General features: G+C 43.8%; 1 long non-coding RNA gene across 1 annotated transcript; it reads right to left on the bottom strand.

Annotated features, from left to right (window-relative positions):
* Positions 1-2437: 2437 nt before the first annotated feature.
* Positions 2438-11564, bottom strand: LOC310841601. The gene is made up of 2 exons (XR_014562584.1): positions 11455-11564; positions 2438-5284 (listed from the first exon to the last, which is right to left on the bottom strand). It is a non-coding gene; the product is annotated as an uncharacterized lncRNA (long non-coding RNA).
* Between the last annotated feature and the right edge of the window lie 868 nt (positions 11565-12432).

Below are 12432 nucleotides of genomic sequence, written 5' to 3'. Positions count from 1 at the left end.
CTGTTCCCATGGAAATAAGGATAAGGTCATTATTTATTTATTGTAGGTCATTAATAATAATAATAATAATAATAATAATAATAATAATAATAAAAATAATAAAGCCCTTCAATCATATCCCCAGTTTACAAGAAAGAACAAAACAATTCATGTGTAAATGCAAACAAAACATAAAATGAAAAGGCCACACAATCACAAAAGCAGCAAAGAACAGCCAGCAAGGTTAAAATCATATCTGAAAAGCTTGGGGAAATAAAAAGGCATTTGCCTGGAACCCAAGTCTCCTCACTGATTTCAACAGGTCTTAAAAGTGCTTACTGTTGTTGCTTAGATTAACAACCTTTAGATATTACTGCTAGTGTTAATGCTTAAGCAAAGTCCCCCCTCCAATACAGTCCTTTCCTGTTATTGTAATCTGTAGCCTAGACTATATACATGCTGTTACAACATACCTTGAATGCCCCACCTGCATTAGATCAATGACAGCATCAAAAATGGGTGATTCTCCCAGGATGAATGGGGGCAACTTGTCCCAGAAGTCCCTTTGTCTTGTCAAGGGGTAAGGAACCTCAGTTCCGGGGGTGAAATGTCTACATGACCCTCAGGACTTTGCCCAGGCCACACCCCTCCTCAGGCTCAAGGCTACATATATTGCTCCACCCACTTTTTGTTGGTGGCAAAGGAAAAAATAGGTATATAGAGGATGAATTCCTGGAAGCCATGATCCAAGTTTGGGGCAAGTACCCCCACAGAACCACAAAATATGCAGTAAAGTGTGGAAATATAGGCTGTTAGATCTTTAAATGTGCCCTTGTGAGTTCTGAAAACTCTTCTCTTTCCCTGGCATAGAAAAAGAGCACATGTTTGGTAAATTTAAAAAATGGTTTACTTACAAACTCTTCAAAGGTCAGATTCATGTGCTTTCCCATACAGCATTCAGAAAAGTTGCACAGGCAGTAAAACTTGGTTTAGTTGCAAAGTGGTGATAGTTCCTAAATTATTGGTATAGGAACTCAAGAGCCATTTGGTCTGAGCCTGGAGCTGAACTTCTAAGGTGAACTGGAGGGGAGCAAAAGCTTGATCGCCTAGTCCTTTCTAAGGTGAGCTAAGCCTGGCAGCACAGCTTACTCTATGGTCTTAACCCCATTATGCATTAATTAGACTGAAGCATGTTGGTTATATGAGGCTGGCTATCCCACACTTTTTGCTTCTGGTCCTGCCCACCCTGGCATGTGCTCTCTTCCCCCAGGAGTTGCCTATGTGGGAATGCAGCTCATGGGCAGCTCTTATTCTTGTTCCAGCCCTTTCCTTGTCCTCCTAACTTTTAGGGGATGTGTGTTGTCCTCGTTTTTCAATTTCTGTGAATGATGAACACAAGCACACAGGCAGAAATATCCCTGCCATCTTCACCTTAAAGGGTTCATTCAATGCCTGTCTATGTCCCCTCTCATACAACTGTGTGCTTTTGGAGAGATTTCCAGGATCACATATTTAGAACTCAGCCCCAGAGAAAGACAGAGCATCTGCTGCAGTTTTACCACTGACAAACGTGTCTCAGTTTCTGAAGAAAAAGAATCACCCTTCTCAGACACACATTTGCAGCTCAGCAGAGTTTAACTTTCTTGTGCCATTTCTCCCCCAATCAACCCTGAACCTGCCCCATGAGCACTGGCTGGGTAGTATAACTTTGCTATCCCAGCCTGGAATCTTGATTAGCGAAAGTTTAGAATGACTGGGAAGCCTAATTTTTAGAAGTTTTATCTTCTAGGCTAGTGCTTTCCAAACTGCAACCAGGAAAAGTTTATCAGGGTCTTCTTCTTAAGAAGACTGGTAAAGGACCCCTGACAGTTAAGACCAGTCGCAGATGACTCTGGTGTCATCTTGCTTTTAAAGGCTAAGGGATCCGGCATTTGTCCGCAGACAGTTTTTCTGGGTCATGTGGCCAGCACGACTAAGCCGCTTCTGGCGCAACGGAACACTGAAACCAGAGTAATAGCAGATAAACTTCACTGCAAGACTGTGTGGCCAATGTTTACAACCTTTCTCTGCAACATGCTGTAACGAGAGAGTATTGGGCATGATCAATGAGGATATGGTCTTATTTCACATCAGATGAGAATAGATATAGCTGAATAGATATAGCTTGAGCTCAGTGTGAACTCTTGCACATGCCCCTGATTTTTTTTTTTAAAAGTTCACAGGGATTCCTTGATGGACAGGTCAGTATGGAATGGGTTCCTTGAAGGTAGGAAGTCAGAAAACTAGCCTTCAATGTTCCAAATCAAATTGACAGTGCAACGTAAGGCATGATGGAACAGAGGATGCCAATAATATGGTCACACTGGTGCCCTGAATCTCTGAGCAGTGAGAGGTTTCAGGGGTTCAGCACTACTTGGGTTTGGTTTCTTTTCGAATAAGGTCCTTGGGGGTTTACTGGTGTTTTGCAACATTTTTATTTATTATCAGGCTGTGCATTGGTGGAGGTACAGTATAGCATAAAGCATTTCAACAGCAAGCCTCCTCTTGCCACATCAGGTCCTCCAGGACAACAGCCAGCATCTCCGATATTCTTTTTATAGAGCCAAAACTCAGATTCCTTATTCTCTTCCATATCTGACTCAGTCTGCCTCAAAACAGCCAGCCTGTTCTCCAGAGATACTGCTTACAGCAGGGGTCAGCAAACTTTTTCAGCCGTGGGCCGGTCCACTGTCCCTCAGACCTTGTGGGGGGCCGAACTATATTTTGAAAAAAAAAAATTGAATGAATTCCTATGCCCCACAAATAACCCAGAGATGCATTTGAAATAAAAGCACACATTCTACTCATGTAAAAACACCAGGCAGGCCCAAAAAATAACCCTGAGGTGCATTTTAAATAAAAGGCCACATTCTACTCATGTAAGAACACGCTGATTCCCAGACCATCCGCGGGCCAGATTGAGAAGGTGATTGGGCCGCATCCGGCCCCTGGGTCTTAGGTTGCCTACCCCTGGCTTACAGCATCCCCAACTGGGAAGGAAAAGGCATAACCCTTTTCATATATTACCTCATTCATTCCTAAGGCCAGCTGTTGAGAGCCATTGGCCTATTATCTAGAACAGAGGCCTGATATATTAGGCCTGAGCCTTCTCCTGTACAGCCTATGATCTGATGCTCTTGCATCTTTGAGCCAGTGTGCATCACCAGATTTTTATATTTTTGCTAGAAGTAGAAATTGGCGATTACCTTTTTTCAACATATATTAGTCTTGGTTTCATTGTGAAGATGGAAATACATTGTCTTCTTCTGAGCCATTATCAAAAACAATAAGAGAAGATCAGTATATTAAAAATATACAGAGGTACATTGTCTTTTGTCATGTAAAAATCATGATTTCTCCGAAAGGCAAACTAGTCTCCTTGGCTAGAGCATTTTCCAGTACAGCGTAATTGCAATATAGATTCTTGAATTTTGTCAGGTCCACGAGTTGAAAATATTTAGCTGGCCATTCTCCAAGCCATTTGTATTTCCTTGGACATTCAAGTAAAAACTTCATGGCTGGTGATATCTTAGTGTTACTAATATGAAAAAAATGCCTTTGCAGCATCTTCGCTATTAAAAAGCTATTCTTTTGCTACAATAAGCCAAAGCATTTTGAACATCAGAAACATTCCAGGATTTTTTTTTTTTCTGTAATGAATGTTTAGTTCCTCCTTGGTTTGTTGCATATTTAGAATATGGAATGTTGCTCTCTTTGAAGTCAGTGGATCAGCACTGATTTGCACAAGATAAAGATCTGGCCCCTAAATCTGTAGCCATGTAGGGTAATTGAGCTGTGTTAAACCCATCTAGGATTGTGGATATGAAGCACCTACATTTTAGAAAGCTCATTTCTCAAATGATTGCACCAGAATTTGGATACATGCAAGGGTGTATCCAGGCCCCCTTATCACCCTTGGCGAGGAGCTGTATTGGTGCCTCTGAAGTTGGGGGACCAGAATCTCATAAAGTTTGCTTTTGGTTGACTTTTGCACTCCACCAGTTTCTTCCTCTGCAACCATCAGGTTTGGGTCTGCTCTGTTCCGCCTCCCCTCTTCCTCTGCTGGTCTGCCTCCCTGCCTCCCTGGTTCAGCTCACTGCTTTCGCTTCTGCCTACTTCCTCCCTCCCTTCCATCCCCCCCCCACTGGAACTCTTGCCAACTCTCTCCCTCTTTCCTCCCTCCAAGCGCTCAGCTCACACTTTCAATAGCATCACTGGCCAGCTGAGGAGGGAGCCCTGCAGGGCTGCTGTGATAGCCCATGCCAGCAACCAGATTCCTCCACCGAGGTGCCCAGATGAGCCTGCTCAGTTCGCCTGGCCACCCAGAGCACTGGAGGAGTGACCTGGGGAGCACACAGGCAGGTGGCTGGGTTCCTAGCCACTCTAAGCCAGAGGTGTGATTTTTGCGCTGCCGCCCCCTGCCTGTGCCCTTGGCTGGGGCCAACTCCTAGCTATACCTTTGGATATGTTATGGTTTACTAACAATAGCCCCCCCCCCAATTTTGCTAACTTTGTATGCCCAAAGCATGTTCCCATCTCTGTCACCCCCCGCCCCCTGGCACTAAGGAACCAGGAAGAAGATTCTTTGTGGCTTTTCCTTCCTTTACTTGCCTTCTTCCTCAGATATCAAGTCAGTGGTTCTAGGGTAGATAGCTACACAGAGTTCAGTGTCAGTTCTCAGACTTTTACAGCAGTGTTTAATCATTCACCACAATACAAAGAGTTGTATTTCTTCTTGCTTTTGTCTTCACAGATGGGGTTTTGGTCCTGGTCATATTGGGGGAACTCATTGCCCCAAAGGAATGTAAAATTTCTAATACTTCCACAACAAATTTACTGGAGGAAGGGGAAACTACTTCTATACAAGAAGCAATAATTCCGGAGGGGACACTCTGGAGATAAAGTTCAGACCTGTGTCTTTATACCATCACATGTGGGCAGATGCAATTCAGTTATATTCCAGTGTCTTGGTGTACAAGGGAACAGCTTGAAAAGAGAAAATGAAATCAGAGCATCAACTTGGCTTACACTGGAGTCCATTGAATTCAATACTAACTTTTCCTCCAGACCTTTTGTGTGACTTGGAACAAGCTCTTAAGTATCCATCTTCCTTGGCTCTCCATTCTGTTAATAAAGAAAATATTCATGTAGGTGAATGAGGAAAGTTATGGTAGAAGACTAAGGTCCAACATACACATCCCTTTGGTTTCCTAAGGAGGCTTCCATAAATGCTGTACTTCCATAAAGTTTTCCATATTAAAGTGCTCTACCAAAAAAGAAAAGAAAAAAGAAATTAAGTGTATGACATAATCTGTTGTGTATATAGCAGATTCATTCTCATGGCATGGAGATACAGTAGTTCTATGGATGCACAAGGTGTACTCTAGGATCTATGCAAAGCCATGGCAGACTACTGTTATCTTTTCTGGTGGGAAGTGGCTATCGAAGCATATGCACAAAGAATTATTCAGCACTCGGCTACAAAGCCCTTCAGTGGGCTGAAATACAGCTCAACAAAATGTGGCTTGAGTCTGAGCACGCAGGCTCCTTTGCTAGGAAGACAGCAGAGATCCGGTATATGATATCAGGCTAGACAGAAAACAATTCTCCACTTTTTCCAATGGACAGTGGATTGGTCCCTAGTCTGCTTCAAGAATGAGAACCTGTGGCCCTTCAGATACTAAACTACGTTCCCACAATCCCTGATTGACCACCCTAGATGGGGTTGATGGGAATTAAAGTCCAACAACATCTGGAGGACCACAGAATCTCCATCCCTAGTCTACAGTATAGACAAGTATAGATTTGTAACAATACATAAATTGCCTTTTTGATTGATGAAGCAAGTAAACTTGATCTGAGAGTACACCAGATGAACTGGTCTTCTGGGCCATGTAGATCTTTGTAGGCTCACTCACTACCAGGGCTACTGACAACTCTCAGACAACCAGATTAAACTGGGTTGACTTCTTCCTTTGGCTCATTATATATATATATATATGATCATATATACATATATGATCAAAAGCACTTCATGTGATTCAACCCCCCGCCCCAAACTTCCCAGCAATGCTCAGTCATCTGGTGATGCTTCTAGGTCTAAAACTATTTTTTTGAGATCTAGACGCACGAGTCATGAGCCATAATAACTGGCCTTCTTCCATCTGCTCCATTTGGTATCAATTTGTGCCTGGAAAAGAGCATTTCCAGCTCCCAGCTGTGCATGCCTGCCTGCCAGGGCAGTTCTGATTAGATTTGCAGCTGTGCTTAACTTTCCTCTGCTTGCATTAGACTCTTGTTCTAGGGTTGAAGGGAAAGGGGGAGGGTGCAAAGATACAAAGGCCTGTAAGGGAGGAGCAATTCCTAATGGGAGGAGTGCGCTATATCTTAACCACTATTATTTCCCTCTTGGAAGTATTATTTCTATGTCATTCTTCTCATCTCGTCTTTGCTAATTGCTAGCTGGGGATAAATAGCTTTGTTGGAAACCCTTCTTCACACCAACAATGATTCTTTGCTCATCTAGACATTAGGTTCTTGTCCAGAACTTTGTAATACTGCAGAAAAGCCTGATTTATCAGCCTTCTCATTATAATATTGGGCTTCTCCTGGTCCTTGGAATATGGCAGATATTTCATCACATTCCTGGATTGTTTTTGGTTACACACTGAGATAAATGAAGTGTCAAGTAATTGTTTTTAACAGAGAAGCTGAATACAATGCTAGGTCCTTATAAATCACCTATTGTAGGAAATACAGACTTTCTTGCAGAGTCATGAGAAGTAGTAATAAGTTAATGTTATACAGAGGTTTGGAATTACCTCAGAGGGAAATCTCAGCAAGAAGATAGCAGATTGAAGAAAAACGAAAGTGGACAGTTCTGGTGCTAGTTTAAAGTGATTCAGGGACTGGCAAGGCACACTATAATAGCTTCTTAGTTAGCCACCACTGTTATAGTTAACATAATATAGTCCTTCTTGTTGGGTAGACTTCTTGTTTGAAGGAAGGATGCTGCCGATTGGTGAGACCTTATTCAGGCAACCAACAGGAATCAATATTTGATTATTCTGGCTTCACATAAACTCTCATTCATCCAGTTTCTCTGCCTTTGAGTGCACCATGAACCTGTTGCTGGCACACAATGATTTGACTTCAGAGTCAGCTGAAGGCAATTGGAAGAGGTAAGTTAATTTCCCATTTGGTAACTCTGAAAGGTAATGGTAGATCCCTAACAAATGGACTGTATGGTAACCATTGCTCCATGTTACTCTGCTATTGCTGTGTCTTGTGTAAAATTATATTGTGTATGTGCGAAGGACACCGAGAGAGGTTGTATTGTCATATTAGTCCCATGAAATACAGAAGTTTTAATTAGGTAAAATGGAAAGGCCTCTAAATGTCTTGTCTGAATACTTGATGTAGTTTAGAATACAGCTAGTAGGGTGCCAGCTGGGACTAGCCCTAGGAATCATATACCAGTTTTGAAACAGCACCAGCGGCTGATGAATTTACTGTAAGTGGGTGGCAACTGCAGAGAACTTTTTCATCTGTGGCTCTACAGCTGAGAAAACCTATTCCCAAGGAGGCTCAACTGGTTCCTACTCATTTCTTTTTGTGCCAGATTAAGATCTCTGCATTATCACAGGCCTTTAAAAACACTGCTTTGAGTTGGTTTGTTACTGATTTAATGGGTTTTAAAAAACTTACATCAGTTTTATGCTTGCACTTGCTGCCCTGGGAATGTGCAGCTAATAAACCTATTCTTGATATTTACCATTACTTTTTACATGATTACAGAACTGACAAGACACATGTTGAGCCCATTTATAATGGATTTCTGTATGAATAGCCACAGTCCAAGTGACTGCCAAATTTTATCTTGAGGTAAGGCAACAAAGGTCTGAATCAGCAGCTTCCTTTTCATTTTTGCATGATGAGTTTTGTACGATTCAGAGGTCTGAGTATGTAAGTCGGAGAGAAAGATGAAGGCAATACCATCCTCTCAGCTAAATGCAGCAGTGGGCTGTGCACCAGCAGCATGACTGGGATTTCCCCTTTTCAGTACTGCCAACAAACATCTACCCACCTTCTAAGAGCTGGCACATGCCTTGGTAACTGCTCTGGAGGGGACTATAGGAAGCTGATTATTGGTCCTTCTAGTATAGATATGGGGAACCTTTGGCCCTCCAGATGTTGCTGAACAAGCATGGCCAAGGATGATGGAAGTTGTAGTTCTGCAACATCTGGAAGGCCAAAGGTTTCCCACCCCTGATCTAATTGGGTATTGTTGACGATGACTGGCAACAGCTCTCCTCTCCAGAATTTCAATCAGGACACTTTCCATGCCCTCAACAACTATGCTGTAGAATATTTGCGGTATCCTTTCTTAAGCTTATAAAGATATCACTAGCAATCCAGAGAATGGGAGTGAATAGCAGGGAATTAAGTCTGCCTGCTTAAAAATAAGAGTACAATGCACTCTTAAAACTTACTAACACCACTTTTACTGCACACTTTTGGGAGACACAGTATGGGGCCAGAAAATGGACAGTTGGTCTCACCAAATATTAATCCTTAATTAATTGTTATAAAACCACTAATATCCTGACTTTTGGCCCTAAAAAGAGTAACTCCCAAGGCAACTTTCATTTATAATTAAAATATTGACCAATACAGCTATCAAAAACAAACAGAACACATTTACAATGATCAATGCAGCAGAGAAAAATTCAGCACAACTCAAATATGTAGTAAAATAAAATGCTTTTGACAGAATGTCTAAGTCATAATCTGGCTTTGCTTGCTCTTTCCACAGAATTTCAAATTGTTAAACTATGAGATGTTTTCTAGAAGCTACCTTGTGCTCCTTTTAAATATCTGTTATGAATGCAAATTGTATTGACACATCCTGGAAAGAAAGAAAGGACACACACGCACACAAACATTTGATTAACCCTAAGTCAACATTATGATCCAAAAATCTGCTTTTGCAAAAAAATCTGGAAATAAACAATTTTATCAAATCCAACGATATCAAGAAAAAAATGAACAACCACAAGCAAAATCAGGAATTTGTCCCAAAGATCAGGGTCACAGCAGGACAGCTCGGCACATTTCCAGGAAATGGCTGGTATAGAGATCAGTACCTTAGCAGCAGTGAGCTGCAGATATAATAGGAATGGGGGGTTTAGAGATCTGGTGCTGTATTTCAGAAGATTATAATTAAAGGTTGCAAGGGCAGGTCCAAGGCTTTTCACCACAAATCTCTGCCCCCACCGAGCTCTGAAATTTCTTATAGGTTTTACAAGCCAGGCAAGAGTTATGTGATTCTGGTGGCACTTTCCTAATCTACTTTGCTGTCCACCCTCACAAATGGAGAAGCATTTAGCAATAAGGAATAAATTTTAGTTCCTGGACATGCTAAAACCACAGACTCTTGGAGAAAGGCATACATGTCTCCCTTCAAACTGAGCCACTATTTATTCCTCAAGAGCAAGATACACTTTCCACACACTAAAGCATCTCCTTGTGATCTTTTCAGCTTCCTTGCAGCAGCTTGCTCTGTCCCCCACCCCCGTATTAATGAAATTATATCAGCTTGGGAAGTAGGACTTTTACATGTACTGTAACCATTACCTCTATTTCCCTCTTCACCATTTCCCCACCTAACTGTTTATCAGTTGCACTGCATCTCATTTCCACAGCTGCCGTTGCCTTGAGCTATACACAGGTGGATGTGTGCTTTTCCTACATGCTCAAAAAATGATTCCACCCAAATGATGTTTACACTTGATTTTAGCCAAAAGGCCAAGAAGCCAAAATAATTTTTACGAGTGAATGCATTATTCCTGATTAGAATTATGTCATTCTAATATGGGAATCACATGGTTGCCATATGAGATGATGAAAGGCTAAAAAGCAAGGATGTTTCCCTTTAACCTTTCTTTTAGAGATATATTGGGAGAGCACACAAACACACACCACAAAGTGTTGACAGCTCTGAAACAGAGGTGTAATGAAAATCATTTGCTGAAGGAAAGGTCACTTCACACTTACTGCATTGTCTATACCGAAAGCACTTGTAATATAAAAAGTGTACATTTATCAGTGTGTAAATGCACTGTGAATAAGCACTGGGGAGCTGAGGCCACAATTATGTCCCCCTGGTGCTTATTCCCCAGTGTTTAAGAATACGTGCCTGCTAGTCATACTTTATTCCCCAAACACAACTGTGAAGTGGCTGAGGCAGGACTTGACCTGAGGTATATAGTGGTATGTATGTTGTATGTGTTGACATAACCTGGTACAAGAGCAGCTCTTGGCTTATTTTATCTGGTGACTGATCAGAGGGCAATAGGCTGGCATATTACACAGAGTCGTTCTGTGCCATAAATTTATTCGAAAGCAAAACTACAACTGATGCGGGAGATCCTAAACAAGAACTCTGGAGCTTTTTAAAACGGGCAACCACAGTGGGAGTGAGGATCACAGGAGGGGAGAATGGGGCCTGCATGCTTTCCCAATAGCACCATGGTGGGGATTTCAAGAAGGCAAAGCATGAGGTTTAGCTATACTTCCGCAGGTGCCATGGTTACTGCCCAAATAGTGCGCCCCCCTTCCCTATGGCTGTTATTCGCATTAAACACACACACATACACACACATATTGGATCTCCAGCAGCCAGTGTGTTCATTGTTCCACACCCCATAATCTAGCCCCTGCCTATACAGGGCAAGATGCCTCGTCCCCGAAACCCTGTTCTGGGAAAAGTTCAGACTCTACCCAGCGCCCTGTTCCTTCGCTTCCAGACAGTGCGCTCACCTCCCGAAGCCTAACAGACGGGGAGCGACGGGAGATTCATCCCAGATCTCTCGACTGCTTGGCGCGGTCTGTTTCTTAGGAGCAGAGCGGGTGTGTTGGAAGCCGGACCCCCCCTCCCCCCAATATCTATGGTGTGTTTCTTCGACGAGCTAATGGCAACATGTGCAGTTGGGGAGATGAAGGAACAAAAATGCGGTCTCTGAGTGTGCGCGCGCGCAGGTTCTCTGGACGGGTTGCCACAGGTACCAGAGACCTTGAGGGAGGGAGGCGGGGGGGGGGCAAGCGTGATAACAAAGCCATGTCTCGCCTGCCCCCCCCCCCAACTCCTTCTCCTCGCTCATTATAATGTAGGAGAAACCGGGCAGAAACGTGTTTCACAACAGGAGCGCCACAAAACGTCTATATGCCAAACGAAACGAAATCCCGCAGGAGACCTCCTCGCAAGCCGGCGTTATCTTTCCGGCGTTGGCCTTCGCCACCTGCCTCCTCCTGACACACTCTCTCAATCCACCGCCCCCCCGCTCCCGCCCGCCGGCTGGCTTTGTAAATCCGGCACCTTTCCCAGAGCAGCTGCTTCCCGCGCGCGCGCGCCCGGCCCCTCCTCTTCCCGCCCACCTGGGAGACGGACAGACTCCCTCTCTCCTCGCCTCCGCCGGCTGCTGGTGCGGACTCGCGACTCTGCACGTAGCGAATGGAGGCGGGCTCCTCCTCCTCCTCCGGCGCGCATGGAAACTGCTGCGCCGCGTGTGGCGGATCCCCCCCCCTCTATCCCCCCTATTCAGTTTCCGACGCACCATCAAGGGCTGCGTGTGAGACCGCGAGCAGGCGGGGCCCTTCCTCCGTCTCCTCCTGCCACATACGCGCCGGCTGCGCCTTTGCTCTTTCTGTTCTTTGGCGATGCCTGGAAGGGTTTAATCTTCGCTGCCTGCCGAGGGAGGGGAGTTTGGAGGTCATTTCACTTTCCTCTCCTTCAGAGGTTCAGTGCCCGCCATGAAGGACTCCGGGTGGGTTGGTCGAGGTCAAGCACAGACCAGCCCAAAGGACCGGCCGTTTATTTCTAAGGCAAGGTGTTGCCTTATATTTTAGAGCGAATTGTTCGTTTAACACAGATCAATTAGCCTTTTGGCATATCCACACCTACAGTTAACTGTCTCGCCTCCCCCCCCCCCCGAAAATCCTGGGAACTGTAGTTCGTGAAGGGTGCTGAGTATTGTTGCTCTGTGAGGGATAAACTATAGTTCCTAAGACCTCACGCCACACATTTATTGATTATACAGCAGGGTTTGTTTGGCAGGGTGGCAGAGATTGATCCTTCATTACAGTCAGTGCTGTTGGAATGGCTTTCTGTTCTTTGGTTGGGAAGCACCTAACCAGAGGTGCCAACTTGAATAAAATATTGGGGAGGGGGAAGGTAAGCCTTGCTCTACATAATCACATTACACAGCACACACACAACATTTGAATGGCAATGTCCAACTTTACACACATATCCATTTATCTGGTTGTAAGTTCTATTGAACTTAGTGGGACTTACCCGGTACTTCTGATTAGACAGGTACAGAATTGAACTATAATTGTACAAAGGCTTGTGAA

This window comes from Podarcis gaigeae (assembly GCF_964106915.1).
Source record: "Podarcis gaigeae genome assembly, chromosome: 3".
NCBI classification, from domain to species: Eukaryota; Metazoa; Chordata; class Lepidosauria; order Squamata; family Lacertidae; genus Podarcis; species Podarcis gaigeae.
Note: the sequence above shows the minus strand (reverse complement) of the source record. Positions and strands in the feature narration are given on the sequence as shown.